Below are 19,817 nucleotides of genomic sequence, written 5' to 3'. Positions count from 1 at the left end.
CCGGAAGCAACTGGCTTAGTAGAATGATAGGTTTGTCAGCACTTCCAGCCACCCTAAAACCTATATCTCCCTGTGCACCCTAGGGGACTACACAGAATGGTCAATTAGATACCTATATCCAACGGAACTATATACATTTGTGTTCCCCCATCCAAATCTCCAATCTTATGTAGTTTAATATTTAAAGTTGCTGAAGTTAGCTATAGACAAAGGGAAAAAGTTAGAAGTGCAGAGGGTGGGCTCCTTCATGTGGGTAAAGGAGAGACTTACAAAACCTGTTTAATGTAGCTTTTAGCAGCCTTTTGGCTGCTCACAGCTGAACCACATGAACTTCTAGTGTTTTGGACTCATCCAAGCCTCAGCATTAGCTTTAAGAGCTCCTTGATCTTTCCAGCAAGAGAAAAATGAACATGCAAAGCTCTCAGGCTCATTGTTATAATCCTCTCAAAGATCAGCCTCATTAGCAGACAGCAGAGTCTTGATCCCTTGTTTCACCAAACTAACCAGTTGGCTAAGAGAATTTGTTGTTGGTCCTATGGAACTTCTCATATCCCTTGCAAGCTCTTCAAGTATTTGTGTCTTTTCCCATTTCAGAAAGTTGTGTTTATCTCGGCATCCCATTCTCATCTCCAAAATTAAATTATTGTGAAGGATCTAATATTTTATCCTATTTGTAAACCAACCTATTAACCTTTCATTTTCATGGATGCTGGTAGAAGGCATGAGACACAGAAGTATGAAAAAAATACCTACTATTTACTGCCTACCTGGAGGCAAAAGCCTCATATTTGTATTAGTTCTCCTTGTCCATACTACATTTTTTAGAGGGATTTCAAAAGGCTCAGATAGACATTGCACATGGGGAAGATTAGTGTCACAGCTGAGCAGACTCAAGACTAAGAAACCTCAATCTTTTTAAAGTAGGTTACATGCAAACCTGTCCAACCTTTGTCTCACAGAGAAAAATTGTCTTCATTATTGATTGAGTAATTTATCTGCCATCACCTGAAGAGAAAAACTACTACCCTTTTTCCAGGTTATTTGTGTACAAAAATCTTTGAAAAATAGCCTGGAACAGGACAGGTATGTGATGTAAGACACAACAAAAACAAACTCAAGAGACGTTTGGAGAACTACATCTCAGTAGCATGCATCTTTTCCATTAAATGTTGCACTAAGCAATCCTGTATGAAAAAAATCCATTGAAGACTTTGGACATGAAGACTAACTTTGGTTGTTTTGTGTTGTGGGTTTGTTCAGGTGATTCTCCTGTGTCAGCCTCCAACGTAGCTGGGAATACAGGCTTCCACTACCACGCTCAACTTATTTTTGTATTTTTGGTAGAGGCGGGGTTTTACCATGTTGGCCATGATGGTCTCGAACTCCTGATCTCAGATGGTCCGCCTGCCTTGACCTCACAAAGTGTTAGGAATATAGGCATGAGCCACTGTGCCCGGCCACAGAAATGAAAGCTCTACGTGTGCAGTAATGTAATTCTGACTGATAAATGACAGGTGAGAGTAAGTGAAAATCTAACACAATTCAACATTTTTACATATTTAGACACATTGAAATTGGTTAGCTTATTAGAAAAGTTAAATGACTACCAGTATATACAGTATACTTATTCTGAATGAATTGCTAATCTAGATTTGAGAGATGAAATAATTATTTTTACAACACAGAAACATGAAGTGCATTTCCATATACCAACAATGAACAATTTGACAGTAAATTAAGAAAACAATTGTTGCAACAACATTAAAATAATATAATTCTTAGTAATAAATTTAATAAGGAGGTAGATATCTTGTACAATAAAAAATAGAGGATCAGAATGTTTATGAAAAAAACTAAAAAGGACTTAAATAACTGGCAACAAATTCCACGTTCATAAACCGGAAGAATTAATGAAGTTAAGATGACAATACTACTACCCAAAGTAGTGTACAGATGTACTGTTATCCCAATTTGTAATTTTTCTGCAAAAGCAGAATAATTTTAGTTATTCTACAAAAGCAAAATAACTCATTTAAAACTTCATATGAATTTGAAAATCCTCTGAATGTACAGAATAATCTTGAAAAGAAGAACAAAATTTGATGGCTCACAATTTTAAATTTGAAAACGTACAAAGCTACAATAATTATAACAGTTTGATAGTGGCATAAGAACAATTGTAGAGATCAAATAAATAAAATAGATAATCCAAAAAATCCTTGCGTAAATTATTGATTGTCTTTTGACAAGGATGCCTTAACCATTATGTGAAGAAAAGGACAGTTTGTTCCACAAGAAATGCTGGGAAAACAAGTCCACGTTTAAACCAGTAAAGTTGAATCTTTATCACATTCCAAGTACAAAAATTAAGTAAAAATAGAATAAAGACATAAAAATAAGTGTTAAACTTTATGGTTTCTAATGGTTGTTTTTATTGATGTGGGGTCAGTACGAACATGAACACCTTTATACACACAAACGAGAAAACTTTCAAGGAATAGATGCATTCCTAGATATGCACACTCTCCCACGATTAAGCCAGGAAGACAAAGATTTCCTGAACGGACCAATGAAAAGCTCTGATATTAAATAGGTAATAAGTAGCTTGCCAATCAAAAAAATAAAAGCCCTGGACTTTATGGATTTACAACCAAATTCTACCAAATGTACAAAGAAGAGCTGGTACAATTCCTACAGAAACTATCCCCAAAAATTGAGGAGGAGGGTCTCCTCTCCAACTCATTCTATGAGGACAGCATGATCTTGATACCAAAACCCGGCAGAGACACAACAAAAACAAAAAATTAGCCGGGCTAATTTTTTTGTATTTTTAGTAGAGACGGGGTTTCACCATGTTAGCCAGGATGGTCTCTATCTCCTGACGTCGTGATCTGCCCGCTTCAGCCTCCCAAAGTGCTGGGATTACCGACGTGAGCCACCGCGCCCGGCTTCTATTTCTAGTTTTCTATTTTAGTCATTTTATAGAAATATAATATTATAATATGTGACCTTTTTTCTTTGGCTTTTCTCATTGAGCATGTTTTTATTATTTATCCATGTTGTAGCACATACCAGTGCTGTATATATTTTTATGGCTGACTAATATTCCATTGTATAAATAATATCATATTGACCGGGCATGATGGCTCACACCTGTAATCTCAGTGTTTTGGGAGGCTGAGGCTGCTGGATCACCTGAGGTCAGAACTTCTAGACCAGCCTGGCCAACATGGTGAAACACCGTCTCTACTAAAAATACAAAAATTAGCCAGGAGTGGTTCCCGAAATCCCATCTACTCGGGAGGCTGAGGCCATAGATTCGCTTGAACCCAGGAGGCAGAGGTTGCAGTGAGCTGAGATCACGCCATTGCACTCCAGGCTAGGTGACAGAGCAAGACTGTCAAAAAAAAAAAAAAAAAAAAGAGGAAATACGTGCAAACTACACAGCTGACAAGGGATTGATAAGCAGAATACAGAAGAAACAAAAAACTCAATAACAAATAATTACATAATTTAACTTTAAAATGGGCAAAAATATGAAGAGACATTTCTCAAAAATAGAAGGGGCATAAACATAGAACCTAAAAGTTAGAGAAAAATTATGAAAAAATTTAAAAATATAGAAAAATAATTTCAGACTGGTCACATTAAAATTTAGTTAGAAATGAAAAAAAGAAAATTCTACAACTTGAAATTAGAAAACAGATAAATTATAAACAAAAATGGGAGTAAAGTGTGACTTTCTTCTCACTTTTTGATTGATTATTACATAGCCATTTTTATTTCATTAAAATCTTGTAATTCTGGGCCTAGTTAATGTTATGATATTTTATTTTTAAATAGTTTTATTTACTTTATTTAAATTGTGATTTTTGTGGGTACATAGTAGGTGTATATACTTATGGGGTTCATGATATGTTTTGATGGTCTCGCAATGCCATGTAATCACATCATAGAGAATGTGATACCCACGCACTCCAGCATTTATTCTTTGGGTTAAAATCTGATTATTCTTTCTTAACTAGTTTAAAATGTACAATTACATTATTGTTGACCAGAGTCATCTTGTTGTGCTATCAAATCGTAGGTCATATTTATTCTACTTTTTTTACCCATTAACAGTCCCCACATTTCCCCCAGCCTCCACTGTCTTTCTTAGCCCCTGAAAACTATCTTTCTGCTCTCTATGTCCGTGAATTCAGTTGTTTTAATTCTTACATCCCACGAATAAGTGAGAACAAGCAGTGTTTATCTTTCTGCGCCTGGTTTATTTCACTTAACATACTCACTTTTAACCATGTTGTTGTAAAAGACAGAATCTCATTTTTATGGCTGAATACTACTCCATTGTATATATGTAGTAATTTTTTTATACATTCATTCATTTGTAGACAGTTTGCTTTCAAATCTTAGCTATTGTAAACAGTGCAGCAACAAGCTGATTTTCTTTCTTTTGGGTCAATGCCCAGCACTGGGACTGTTGTGTTACATTGTAGCAGTGGTGGCTCAATTTTTAGTTTTTTGAGGATCATCCAAACATTTTTATAGTGGTTATACTAATTTACATTCCCACCAAGAGTGCACTACAGTTTTCTCCACATCCTCATCAGCACTTGTTATTGTCTGTCTTTTGGATATAAGACGTTTTAACTGGAGTGAGATAATATCTTATTGTTGGTCCTATTTGCATTTCTCTGAGGTTTAATGATGTTTAGCAACTTTTATATGCCTGTTTGCCATTTGTATGTTTTCTTTATAGAAATGCCTCTTCCTGTCTGGGTGCGGTGTTTCACGCCTGTAATCCCAGCACTCTGGGATGCCAAGATGGAAGGATCACCTGAGGTCAGGAGTTTGAGACCAGCCTGGCCAACATGGCTAAACCCTATCTCTACTAAAAATACAAAAATTAGTCAGGCATGTATTCTGCATGGGAGATGCATGAGGAAGAAGAAAAGGCACACACAATACTTTTAAAGGTAAATAGCCTTTTTCCCAATTGTATGGCAATACAGATATGATAAGCAAATTGATATGAGAAGGGGATAAGGGAAAAGATATGTATATGTTGTATATATAAAATTATATATACATTTTATTTCTATTTATTTATATAAATAAATATATTTATATGTAATTATATAATAATTTTATATATAATTTTATATATATGTATATATTTTTTACTCATAGCAGACTACAAAGTATGGAGGAAGCATCATCAGACAGAGAAGCAACAGCCTGGGCTCCAGAGTCAGATGCTACACTCACCAGACTATGGAGGATTCATCACCAGACCAGGAAGCAATAGCCTGGGCTCCAGAGTTGGCCACTCATCCGTTCACAGATGAAGAGAGGTCTCAGAAAGCTCTAGTGCCATCTGGGACCCTATTTCTTTTTGTAATGAGTGGTTTGGCATAAGGCCGAGTAACGAGGACTCTTCACTACTGGGCTCAAGAAACATAAAAATGTCAACTTGTTTTGGCGATTGTGTGTTGTTTTTCAACAACTATGATACAGAAACAGATTAAAATAGAGATTTCTCTGAAACACTGCTGGATGAACGCCTGAAGAAGCTCACAGAACCTGTTCTGGGACTTGGTGACCATTGTTTTTGTCCATGTTCGATTGGGTTAAAATTTAATATTTAACTTTTCTTCCAAATTTGGCCTCAATTTAATACACAATGGTAGGAAAGTACCCTTACAGATACTTGGGGAAGGCATAGTTGATACAGATTACAGATTCAGGGTGGGGACAGGAGAATTAAAAGCACAGTTAATAACAACCACACCCACCATGACTGTGCAAGGACAGTCATAGCGTGAGAATTGTCAGGGATGTACACACAACATTCAGTATGCAGTAAGGTGCAGGGACGATTCTCCAAGGTAGCCCATCTTCGGTGGCCTCCAGCAACTCCACGCATAGCCAACATGGACTACAGTTGGCTTCTTTTGCAGTGGTGGCTACGCAGATGATGAATTTATTCTTGGCCTCAGACACAAAGACAAAGGTGCTGACCATTAGTAAACAGGTTATTCTCTGTAATAACAAAAACAGAGGGGAACATAATATTGTTTTTCATCTTTAGGAAATTGTACTATGCCTTCAGTTTCTGCTATCATAGCTACAAGTTCACCAGCCATAGGGGTAGGCTGTGATGGACGCTGTACCCATATTTTGGCTCCAGGATTTAAGCTACCTGTACCAGTGGGTCTGAATCCCCCAGTTCTGTATGTAGCCTCTATTGGGGCAGAGACTTCCTCAGAGCTTAATTGTTGACAAGGTACCACTAAAAATTGAGCAACCCACATCTGCAGTTTTATAGCACAAGAATCTGGAGTGATATTGTACAAAATGACCTTTAACTCTTCCCGGTAACCACTCTCAATTATACCACCACACATTATGCCTCTCATTGCAAGACTTGAACGTGTTGTAAATCCATTCATCCGCATTCAAGTGTGCAACTATGGTGGAAATTTTGGCCTGTTGATCTGTCTGCTGATTAAATAGTCTGTCGAGAAAGCAGAGACACATGAGTATCAACATGGAAAACGGTGATAATGATAGTGTGTGCCAGGATTCAGGTATCTTCCCAGCAGTGTTTTCCCTCTTTATTCCCAACTAACTATTTGTAAAGATAAAATAGAGAATGAAGGTGGTGTGGGTGAGATTGGACATCAAAAGTCACAAAAAGAATGTGAGATGGTGACCTGAGAAAGTAGTAGAGAGATAAAATAGCAAAAAGGGGAATCTGCAAGGAGATGGAGGAGGCAGAATAGAGGAGAGGACTCAACAGACAGGAGCTGTTGGCACAACATAGGGTGCATTGCATGCTTGTCAGATGCTTCTTTCATTTTCTAGTTACTTTTTCTTTTAAATTTGTGTCAGATTTAGTTAAGGTGTCAATGTTTTTTAAAATCTTTTTATATACTGAAAATATTCTTTGATGTTTGGTAAATAACTTCCAGTATTTAAATTTGCCCTTGGTAAGAGTGTAATTTTTAAATCAACACACAACATTCAGTAAAACTAGTTAGTCTAATATGCAACTGCTTCTTCTCTTCCCCATGTGATTTGGGAATTTAATGCACTGTGAGATGAAATTCCTAAGTCTATGATGTCTTTAAGTTTCCTTTGCTCTTTTTTAGCAGATATTGAAGAATGGGCTACCTGGGCATGAACCTTTCTTCCACCAAGACCATCTGTTCATGATAAATACATTGTCCTGAGTTATTTTTATAGCTAATCCGCTTTCATGTTTCCAATTGTCAATTATTAAATCTTTTCAACTTTATAATTTTGGAAGTTCAATGTGATTTCTCAAAAAAAAAAAAAGAAAGAAAATGCTTGAGTTTATTGTGATGAGAATAACAGAGTAGTCTCTCTGGGTCAAGAGTATAAAATATGGTCTGAGATCTTTAGCCGGTTCTTGTGACTCTCTACTGGCCTGTCCTCCTCCTATCCCTCCCTTCCCAAACATACACTTACACAGTGACAAGGCAGCTGAGGAGAGGAGAGCACAGGCTTTAAACTCTTTATATATGTATATATTTTAAGATAGAATCATGCTCTCTTGCCCAGGATGGAGTGGAGTGGCACTATCTCTGCTCACTGTAACCTCCACCTCTGAGTTCAAGTGATTCTTGTGCCTCAGCCTCCCAAGCAGCTGGAATTACAGGTGCCTACCACTATGCCCAGCAAATTTGTGCATTTTTAGTAGAGTCAGGGTTTTGCCATGTTCCCCATGCTGGTCTCGAACTCCTGGGCTCAAGCGAGCCACTGGCCTTGGCCTCCCAAAGTGCTGGGATTACAGGCAGGAGCCACCATACCCGGCCTGTCTTTATATGATTTCTTTGGCTGGAAAGAGTATCAGTGGCGTCTGTAACATCCTCAGTGGCTTAGGGTATCGTTTTTAACAGAGGCTGTGGTAAAGTTTTGCTGGGGATAGGGGCACCAGAGGTTTAGCCATTGTATCCTAGTGGTGGCGGTGGTGAGCTTAGCTTGCCTGTTTTTGGGCCTCAAGGCAGTTATGCTGGCAGCAGTGTTAGCAGGCCCAGGAAGACTAATTATTTGGCCTTCATGTGACTTGCTCAGGTGCCAGCAGTGAGCAATGGATGATGGCAGTAGCAATGACAAGAAAAACCTTTGATTCCCAAGCGTTCCATGCTGGTGTTTGTGTTGGCTGTGATGGGCTGGGATGACCAGTTTCTAGGAACACAGGTGGTGCATATGTGCGAGTACCAGCCGTGGTAATAGCTCCAGGTTGAGTGAGTCCGTCCTCAGATCTCAGAGAAGAGTGCTCAGCTGCCAATTGTGTTAGACTTACTGGACAAAAGTCCACAGTTTAAGCACTATCTGGCTCCACACACTCATTGGCTGTTCTTATCATCACTCTGAGCCCATTAACCCTGCAGCAGAAAAACATCAGGAAAGTTTTTCCTATTTCTTCTTTAGGGCACAGTTTGCAAGGAAAGGAAGTGTATGAAGAGATGAAGTAAGTACTCTTATCAGAAAAAGGAACTCTTTGGGGCCAGAAAATGACCAGTGCCCAAGGCATGCAGAAGGGAGGAAATAATTACCGGGTCATGGGATCGAACTGTGGAGAGGGACTACAGTTTCAAGACAATAAACCAGTCTTTACCTGCTCCTAATTTAATTCAATGCAATCCTCACTGTTTGTCATCGTTTGTTTTTAATGTATAAAACCATGGGATCTGTTTATTGTATGTTTTGTGGTATATTTTGGAGATTAATCTACCAGCTCTTTTTTCTTAGCCCAGTTGGCGGCTTGTCAACTCCTCTGCACTAATTACTGCTTGTTTTGTCACAGTCCAGCCCTGTGTTCTCATAAGCTGTCACCCTGAGGTATCCAAAAAAATGCAGTTTTCTAAGCTGGTCACATATCTCTACATTTAATGTGCATTGTCTGTTTAAAGCAATGTTCAGACATTTATATATTCTTTCTTGCTGAGGTTTAAGCACCACAAGCAGCAGTCATATAATGGAGAGATTCTCAACAACAGAGTCGGTCTCTGCCATAATTGGATTTTTCATATGTTAGAAACAGCAGTTACATACTAAATGTTTTACAAAGTGTTTTTTATAATTTTTATTTCCCTAAATATTGCAATTTAGAAAATTTAGGGGTCCAATATTTGTTTAAAATTTGGCTCTTGTAATTTTCAGTGGAAAGCTTACATGAGTATCTACCACTAAACCAATTAATTAAAAATGCCGTGGGGTTAACAGCACCAAAGTATAAGAAAATTTTAGTTAAGTGAAAAAGCCTAAGTAATGACCAATTAAGAAAATAAACAGGAAATTATACTTTCAACCCCCTTTCCCCCAATTGGTCTATTTTTTTTCTATTGCCAAGTTGTACAATTTTATTTTTGTCCTTGATAATTGTACTTTATTTTAATGTGACTAGATTTTATTTATTTTATTTCATTTTATTTTACTGTGAGTAGATTTTGCCTCACTCCAGGCTGGAGTACGGTGGCATGATTATAGCTCACTGTAACTTCAAGTTCCTCAGCTCAGGTGATCCTCCTGCCTCAGCCTTCAAAGTAGTTGAGACCATAGGTACATGCCATAATGTCAAAATAATTTTTAAAACATTTTTAGTGACGGGGCCTTGCTTAGGCTTCTCTCAAAATTCTGGTCTTAATTGATTCTCTGGCCTCAGCCCCTTGAGTAGCTGAAATTTCAAGTGTGAGCCACGGAGCCCACCTATTTATTTTTATAAATATGTGTCTCTTCAGTTGTTTCTGAAGCATTTTCAACACCTTCACCTGAACTTTCAGTCTTTCAACTCACAGTTGATTTTATCCACTTTGCTATTCATCCAATTTATTCTATAGCTTATATACTTTTGTAACATATTTAATATTTTCAGTCTTAAATTATTTCTACTTATATGTATGTATGTATTTTTAGTTGGCTCTTTTGCAAGGCTGCAGTTCTCTCCAGAGAAGAGAATGGGCTCTATGCTTTCTTGAGAAAAGCATTTTTATAATATGTGACTAAAATAAACCCTGTGGAAAACAAACAAAAGAAAAGACATTTTAATCATGATTTTTTATAAATTGCTATTTGGGAGACACAAATTTAGCAAGAAGTTATATCATGTTCCATTCAGATGAGGTTAGGGAGGGGCTTATAAAGTTTCACTGCAAGTTTACACAAGTGAAAGATTTTAGCACAGTCTATGATGGGCAATGGTTGGTTGCCAGCTTAGACTGTATCTAGGCAATCATCAGCTTAATTCGGCACAGCTGTCTCTTCAGGAGGTTTGTGATCAGGCTCAGTATAAACAATTTAAGTCAAATGCCGTTGCCCTTTTAGGACATCTGTAATTTTCCCAGTTCGAACAGTAAAATTCCACCTTGGTGTGTATGAGTATTAATTCAACTCCTCATGTCCTCCTAGTTTGTCTTTAGAGATCTCTCAAATAACTATCTCCATTTTGGATTTCTTTTAGTCAGAAATAAAGAGTACAAGGATTATCACTGGTGAGGAGTATAGAAAAATAGCGCTCACCTGTGATTCATCGGACCCCAGCCAGAGAGAAAAGGCCAAGATATGCCTGACAAAAAGGCTTGAGGACTTTCAGGTAATGTATTCCTCAAAAAGAATTGGTTCACACCTGTAATCCCAGCACTTTGGAAGATCAAGGCGGGCAGATTATTGGAGGTCAGGAGTTGAAGACCAGCCTGACCAACACAGTGAAACTAAAAATACAAAATTTACCAAACATACTAAAAGTACAAACGTTAGCTGGGCATGAAGGTGGGTGCTTGTGATCTCAGCTACTCAGAAAGCTGAGGCAGAAGACTCTCTTGAACCCAGCAGGTGGATATCACAGTGAGCCACGATTGTACGAATGCACTCCAGCCTGGGTGACACAGCAAGACTCTGTCTCAAAAAAAAAAAAAAAAAAGAATTGGTTAAAGAATTGCTCTAATGCTGGGAATTTTACCTCATAGATAGTAAAAATATTTACAGAATAAGGCCCAGGTGTAGTCATAAAGTGGCATTACAATTCTTTCATTCTAGATAAGAAACTAACTTAAAAAAAGAATAGAAATTCTAAGGTAAGAGACAAAACTCTGGGAGGATTTACATCTAAGGTAAAGGCTCAATCACAGGACACCAGAAGAAGATTGAGAATGCAGCTTCCTTTCTGCCCTGCATCCATTGTCAATAGACTTTCCCTGGCCTTCTCCTTTTCACATTGGTCATTTTGATTATTTTATAATTTTTTTCCCACATAGACCTGATGCAACTCCAGAGTTGGAAGAAAAAAATGACAATGTCCTAATAGTTGCTTAAAGGAGACCTCAGCAAGAGTAGCAGAAGTTGATTTTTTTTTTTTTTGGTAAAATCTTAGAAAGGTATCCATCCTCCTGATCTCTGCAACTGCCTTTTAAAGAAATCTCTATTTCCAAGGCTGTTGCTATGCTTCGTGAAAATACCTTCAAATTATTAATTCTGGAAGTTCGAACGGTCTATCTTCACTCTTTCTTTGGATTAATACTAAAATGAACATACGCTCTGAGAAAGATGGACTTGGGTGTCTTATCCAGCAGCCAGAAAGTATGGCTGCTTTTCTCTTCTTCCTCATACATTATGCTGCCGACTCTTTAGGATTTCATAATTCAAGGAGAAATGTTAGAGTCCATATCTCATTTAAGCTTACACAAGTGAAATAAAAAGAACCACAACCACAACTCCAAGTTTGTAGTAGAACGAGATTTTAATATAAAATTCAACTCTAGCATTCACTATTTACAAAAAATAAATATTTCCCCTCCTCTCTGGATAAATGAGTTCTGGGGAAGAGCTCTCAGGGAGATGGAGAAGAGCTGTCTCTTCTTCTTCTGATTTTCAGTGGTCCCAGTAAATGTCTCACAATATTCTTTACATTGAAGCTGCAGGAAATGAACCAAAACCCCACGTGCCTTAGTTCAGCCCTGCTGCTGAGGAAGAGGCTGTGCTTAAGCTGGTCTCAGTTTGCCTTGTCACTGACGTAGGACTCTGTACTGGGACCCGGCTACTAGATGGAAGGGCTAAATTATTTTGGGGCTTCCCTCAGAATTATGGCTCACCCTCCTCCCTCATCTGCACTCTGGGCTCCAGGCACTGTGCTGAGCACTCCGTTTATTGACAGTTCCCATGTATCCCTGATATGTGAGTCATCAGCACCGCCCCACTTCACAGAGGACAAAATCAAATCGAGGGGAGGTGAGGCAATTCTCGCCACTTGCAGGACTGGCCAGTGGTGGAGCTGGGATCCCAGAGTCAGCTTTCAAGATCTCTTCACTCACATTAAGCCCGAAGCTTCACTGAGCCTTATAAAATAAGGGATACTGATTGTCCCACCTCACAGACCTCGGGTAAAACTAGGTCATGCCTCAATGTGGAGGGCACTGAGCACAGCGCAAGTTGCATGTGAGTGGAGACTGTCATTGTTTCCTAGGGCCCTGAGGTTTGGAGGTTTCCTGCCATTTAGTGACAGCTGGCTCAGGGGGCATTCGGGGAGGGGCTTCCCTGCTGTTTGTTGTAACAGCCACCTGGCTCAGCCGGGACAGTTCCACAGTCATCCAGATAATTTCCCAGATGACCAGTAGTCATGTGGTGTCCTACTACCCATGGGATAAAGCCTAAACTTTTTATCATAGAAGGAATAATTTCTAGTGTCTGACAGCACAGTAGGATAACTATAGTTAGCACTAATTTTTAATATATTTTAAAATAGCTAGAAGGGATGCCTTTAAATTCTTCCAACACAAAGGAAATTTTTCAAACACAAAGAAAATAATATCCATGTTTGAGGTAATGGATATTCTAATTACCCTGAGTTGATCACTGTACATTGCATGCATGTATTAAAATATCACTTATGTACCACAAATATATAATATTATTATGTATCAACAAAGGGAAAAGTGCTAAAAGTGGCTCCCAACTAAAAAAAAAGATGTCAATTTCTAAGTCACAGAAAAAGATGCTCACTTTAAATTGTAAGTTATGTGACAGAAAATAAAGGGTTGTATAGTCACTTTTACAGTCCCAGATTATCATGCATAGAACTGTCTGGCCCCGTGTGTATGTACACACAGATATACAGCCGTGCATCTCTAGTGGGGCATATTTTTCTCCCTGAAACATTTGCCAATGTTTGGAAACCCGTCTGGCTGTCTGGTTATTTTAGTAAATTAAATGTGACTGTAATTTGGCCCAATTTAGTGACTGTAATTAGGCCCAATTGCTGCCTGCACGTATATCATCGGGGCAAGTAGTCGAAGATACAATTACAGACATGATGAAACTGGCACATGTGCCTGTACAAGTGTGGCAACGATTTGACCCTGAGGCCATGTTTGAAAATGGTTCCCAGCACTAGAAGGATTTAAAATTCTTATAATGGAAATTATAGTACTAATAGGAACCTACTTACTGATCTCTTGCTTACTGCCTGTACTCATTTAAGTGGTACAATGTTTCATCGCAGCTCTAGTTCACCAGAATGCTTCAGCACAAGTGTACTACATGAATCACTATCAGTCTGTCATGCAGGAAGACATAGGTAGTGAGGAAAAAGGTGAGAACTCCCAATAATAAAATGAGTGAGACTCTGAAAGGCGGGAAATAAGGGAGGAGACCAACCCTCATATTGTCTTATGCCCAATTTCTGCCTCCAAAGAAAGAAGAAGTAAAAACTACAAGGCAGAAATGAAATCCACAAGCAGACAGCCCAGAGCCACACCCTGGGCCTGGTAGTTAAAGGTCAACCCCTGACCTAATCGGTTATTTGCATAAAAAATTCACTGTGAAGATCCCTGTCCTGTTCAGTTCCTTTCTAATTACCAGTGTCTGCAGCCCCCAGTCACATACCCACTGCTTGCTCAATAGATCATGACCCTCTCATGCAGACCCCCTTAGAGTTTTGAGCCCTTAAAAGGGACAGGATTTCCTCACTTGGAGAGTTCGGCTCTTGGGAAAGAAGTCTTGCTGAAGCTCCCAGCTGAATAAACCCCTTCCTTCTTCAACTCAGTGTCCAAGGGGTTTCGTCTGTGGCTCTTCCTGCGACATTGGGAGAGGCCAATGCGGGGAGTGACATGGGGAAGCACAGATCTCTTAGTGCTGGCTGTGTGTTCTGAGGAGAATGTGGGGGAAATCAGAATGTGGGGGAAATCAGACCTAGGATGCTTCATATGGCTGATAGTACCGGCTTTACAGCTGCAGCAGGCTGTGACAGGGGAAGGCACGTTCCTGGCTAAGCAGCATCTGAAACTCCCATAACAGGACCAGGTCTGGTGGAGCCAACAGTGAAAATCAGAGTGAAAGTGACCTGCAAGGGAGGACATGAGAGGGAAAGCATCAAAATTGACTCCTTTGAAAAGCATAATAAAAATTTTTAAAAAAAGATTTAGAGGTGATTATAGGATGAAACAATGTTCAAAAGTTAAGGACATAGTGTGAATTAGAATAGCCCTGTTTTAGTGTCGGATGGCTTGCCAAAGGCACTATAGAAAAATTGGCCGTGTGTTTTAAGGTGGTGACTAGGGTCAGAAAACAGCCAGGACATTCAGACCTAGTCTTTATATTGACTCATGGCTAAATGAATGCAGCCCTGCCTAGTAGTTTACTGTGGAATGCTTGCAACTCATGGCAAGAGAAATCAGCTGCCCTGGCAGCTACAGAGTTAAAAGGAGACACAGAGGCTTGTAGCACCTCCCAGCCAAAAGTGAAAGTAAAATCAGCTGCCCCAGCAGCTATGGAGACAAATTAAAAGACCTCAGAAAAGGCAGAAAAACCGGTTTCGTAAGAACCACAGAAAAGAATACAGACCCCTCCTCCTTACACTCCAATCTACCCGCTTTACCAAGGTAACGGTACCTAAGGAATTAAGTTCAAATGGATACATGCTGCGAGTCTCATCCAAGAAAGTGAAAGGACAGCGAAAATCAGGCAGGCTGTCTCAGGTCTGGTTGTGCCTAAGATATGCTCATGCCTCTTAAGAGGACAGGAGGATCCCGAGATCAGGAGGCAAAGGAAAAGGCTGATCACAGGCTTAAGAAAGGCTGATTTACTAGCAGCAGCCCTTACGGGAAGAGAAGCTGGCTTTACAAGGAGGCATGGACGCGGGCGTGAAAGTAGTCACGAAAAAGGCTAGTCTGGAAGGGAGTTTGAAAGCCAGCTGAGGCTAGAGAGAGATTAATGTGCATGGTGCAAAAGGAAAGGACACTGGAAGGATAAATGTCAAAAAAAAAAAAATAAGGAAAATGATCAGGGCAATGGTAAGAAAACAAACAAAAAAACCCAAAAGAACAAAAAAAAGAAAAACAAACACAAAACAAACCAAAAAACCACACACACACACACACACACACACACACACACACACACACACCAGCCAAGGGCTACTACACCCAGAAGAAACCGAAGAAACACTGCACCTGCTGTAGAAGGCAGAATTAAAAGTGTCAGAAAAAAGCTCAAATCTCCTCTAAAAGTGTCCAATATTTAAGCTTTTATATAAGCCAAGAGGAAAGATGGCTTAGTCCTGAACAAAACAGGCTGTTTGTGCACTTTCTACTCCAACCACCCGGTGTCAAGTAAGAGAGTTCTAAGAGCAACAAGGTTCTGCCACGTTTACATACCAAATTTCTTGCTCATGGTTAAGCCATTATACCAAGCCACTAAGAGGAGGAAAGAAGGAGCCCCTCCTCTAGAAGCCAAAGAGGAGAAGGATTTTAAAGGAATCAAAGAAGCCTTGACTCAGGCCCCAGGTTTAGGACTCCAGATCTAACTAACCAAGCTTTTCTTCTCGTATGTCCACAAGTGAAAGGGAGGCCATAGGGGTTCTAACTCAAGCCATAAGGTCATGGCATCGTCTGGTGGCATACTTATCCAGGCAATTAGATTCTGTGGCACTTGGATGGCCTCCTTGTTTTAAACTACTAGCTGCCACTGCCCTACTGGTGCAGGAAGCTAGTAAACTAACTTTAGAGACTGTGAATACCCTAAACCCAGTACCTTACTCCTCATTGAGTCAGTGCCAGGAGGCCCCTTTCATTGCTGTGTGGACATGGTAGATAAAGTGTTCTCAAGCCAGAGAGATTTGACAGATCAGTCCCTCGGGGACCTGAAAGTTGAATATTTTACTGATGGAAGCAGTTTCATACTAAAAGGAGCCCGCCAAGCTGTGTATGCAGTGGTGACTTTAGACTCAATAGTAGAGGTGCAGTCTTCACGTACAGAAGGTTCTGATTAGAAAGCAGAACTAATAGCTCTGACAAGAGCTCTCTGGCTAGCAAAAGGCCAAAAGACAAACATTTATACAGATTCCAAATATGCTTCTGCCACTTTGCATGTTCATAAGGTTATTTGCAAAGAAAAAAAGAAGACTTTTAGCTGCTGGAAACAAAGAAATAAAGTACAAGGAAGAAATTCTACACCTCTTAAATGCTGTGTGGCCCCCAAAATTGATGGTAGTGACGTCCTGCAAGAGGCAGCAAAAAACAAGAACACTAAGGGCTAAAAAAGATAGGAAGGCAGACAAAGAGGCAATGCAGGCTGCAATGACAACTCCACCTAAAGAAGAGGCCTTAGCTATGCCTCTCCTCTCGGAGATTCCCCTCCCGGGGATCCCAATCTATACTCCAAATAAAAGAGCTTGGCTTCCCCAGGAAAATAAGAACTACTTTGAAAGAGGATAGTACAAATTCTTCAATGGGAGGCTAGCCATATCTGAAATGGTGGCCCCCAGATTTGTAAAACAGTTCCACCACGGAACTCACATAAAAAAAATAAAAACATTATTAAGGCATCATTTTTATGTGCCATGGCTCATTGCTATTAGTCCAGCCATTTGTAAACTGTGTTTAACTTGCCCTCAGAACGATCCACGACAAGGTCCTTCTCAGCCCATGTTAGTGCAGGAAAAAAGAGCCATGCCCTGTGAAAAACTGCTTATGGACTTCACTGCATTGCCCTGAGACTGGGGCTATCAGTACAGGCTGGTGTTCATTTGTACCTTTTCAGGATAGCTCAAGGCCTTTCCCACCAGGACAGAGAAGGCACTAGATGTGACCAAGACATTAAAAGACATTATTCCCAGATTTGGACTGCCTCTAACTCTAAGATCAGAGAACGGACCAACATATATGGCTGAAATAGTTCAGGACTTAACTCGACTATTAAAAATAAAGTGGAAATAACATATAGCCTACAGGTAGCAGATCTCAGGTAAAGTGGATAGCATAAAATGGACACTCAAGCAGCTGTTGAAGAAATTTTGTCGAAAAGCTCATCTGAAGTAAGATCAGGTCTTGCCCATGGTCCTCTTCCGAGTCAGGTGCACCCCCACCAAAAAAACTGAGTATTCGCCCTCTGAGATTTTGTTCAGCTGCCCACCCTCCATAAAAGTCAGATTAAGGGTAATCTCTGTAAACTGGGAAAACTAAATTTAAGAAGGCAAATGCAGGCTTTACGTATGGCTATGAAAAAGATGCATTGTTAAGTATATTTAAAAAAGCCTATAACTCTGACAGACACAGATCACCCTTTCAAAACTAAGGACTTCGTTTAGGTTAAAAAACGGAATTCAACCACTCTAGAACCCATATAGGATAGGTCCCATATTGTAATCCTGTCTACTTCCACTGCTGTTAAAGTTGCAGGTGTCACACCTTGGATTCACCATAGCCGGCTAAAACCAGCGGCAGTAGTGAGACCTGATGACAACCTGTGGATTAGACAACAAGACCCAGATTGCCCCAGTCGAATAGCCCTATGGCAAATCTCAACCACCGGTAAAAAGGACATCTACCCTGCTCTGACCACACCGGAGGCTGGTCAGTCTACGCATGGCTGAAGCTTGAGGATCCCGCAAACTCTGCTCTAGTCACATCCCAGAAGCTCCCTAGTGTACACACAACAGAAGCTAAGAGGACAATCTCCAGATAAGTAAATGTGAATACAATTTATAACCCTAGTTATAATTCTGTCAATACTGATTGTTCTGTTGTTATGTTATTACTGCAAATACTGCAAATCTCTATGCCCAGAGGAAGGTTTGTGTGCCCATATGTTGTGTAAGCATGTTTCTATTACATACAACAATCTTGTTACCATTTCCGTTTACACTAAAAGGGGATAAATCTCCTGAAGGATGTCCACACTGTGTACACACTACCTGGGTAAAAAATACCATAGTTAAAACTCTACTGTACCATACCTACTATGAATGTACAGGAACTAAGTTAGGAATATGCACGTACAACCAGATGACCTATTCAGTCTGTGACTGAGGAAATAATCAGCTATATGTATGTTATGACCCTGGGCTCTTACCCTGTGAATTCTGGTTTGAGGTACATATTAAATCAGAGGGAGAAAAAGAAGGAAAGCTTATAGCTCAAACCAAAGAAGCCCCTCTCTTCTAAAAAGGGCCAATTTGTTCTTTGATGCCTGCCATGACACGTATGTTCATAATTCTGAAAACCAGATTGTAAGACAAGGGCATGCAATCCTTTAAATTTTACCATCTTAAAGCCAGAGCTACCTTTTTGGTCTACAGGACAGACAGCACTATTACAAGTTGATAGACAAGGAGCAGGTCTTGGAGTTCAACTACCAATTGTCAAAAACACTATAAGGACTCAAATGCATCCAACCCCTCAATACCAAGTTATTCTATAAGCATTTTGATCAGCCAGTGCCTGAGCTTCCCCCATCAACCAAAAAGTTATTTGCTCAACTAGCTGAAAACACAGATGGCAGCTTAAAAATTTCTTCATGCTATGTATGTAAAGAAACTAATATGGAGAATGAGTGGCAATGGGAGGCAAAGGAATTAATGCCACAAGATAACTTCACTTTGCTTAACCCTGCCAGTGAGCCAACAGCCTCAGCCAGTGTTTAATTGTGAAAAATCTCCATAATTGGAAAGTGCTGTATCACCCCATGGGGAAAGGCTTTCACAGAGGCAGTAGGAAAAACAACCTGCCTAGGGCAACTGTATTAACATGAGACTAAAAACTAAACTCTATGGGGAAATGCTCAGAATGACTCCTAATTACCAGATCTAAACACTTTCTCTCGATTCTCCACTCTAAGCTACACTTGGCATCAGCTAGAGGCTTCAAATGCTTGAAAGGCACCCTCTGACCTACACTGGATCTGTGGAGCATGGGCATATTGGCAACTGCCAGCAAAATGGGCAGGGGCATGTCTGTTAAAAGCAATCAAGCCATCCTTCTTTCTAATTCCTCTAAAGCAAGGGAAATTCTTAGAATATCCAGTTTATAATAAAAATAAAAGAAGAACTAGAAAAAGCATCATAATCACAAAAGTAATAAGAATATCAAAAAAGATGTGGACATAGAAGACTAAAAAGATAATAAATGGCCTCCTGAAAGAATCATGACATACTATGGGCAAGCTACCTGGGTGCAAGACAGGTCATGAGGGTACTGCACCATAATCTATATCCTCAGCCGCATCATGAAGTTGCAGGCAGTCCTTGAAATCATAACCAATGAAACACCGAGGGCACCAGATTTATTGGCAATACAAGCAATACAAATAGGAAATGCTATATATCAAAATAGGCTGGCTTTAAATTACCTCTTATCCTCAGAAGGAGGAATATGTAGAAAATTTCATTTAACTAACTGTTGCCTAGAAAGCAATAATAATAGCCAAGAAATCAATAATAATAAATAATGGTAATAAAAATTACAGCTAGAATGCACAAGTTGACCCAGGTTCCACTTCAGACTTGATGCAGGTAGTCCCCG

This window comes from Pongo pygmaeus, chromosome 11, assembly GCF_028885625.2.
Source record: "Pongo pygmaeus isolate AG05252 chromosome 11, NHGRI_mPonPyg2-v2.0_pri, whole genome shotgun sequence".
Taxonomy (NCBI): Eukaryota; Metazoa; Chordata; class Mammalia; order Primates; family Hominidae; genus Pongo; species Pongo pygmaeus.
This window is presented reverse-complemented; position numbering follows the sequence as displayed.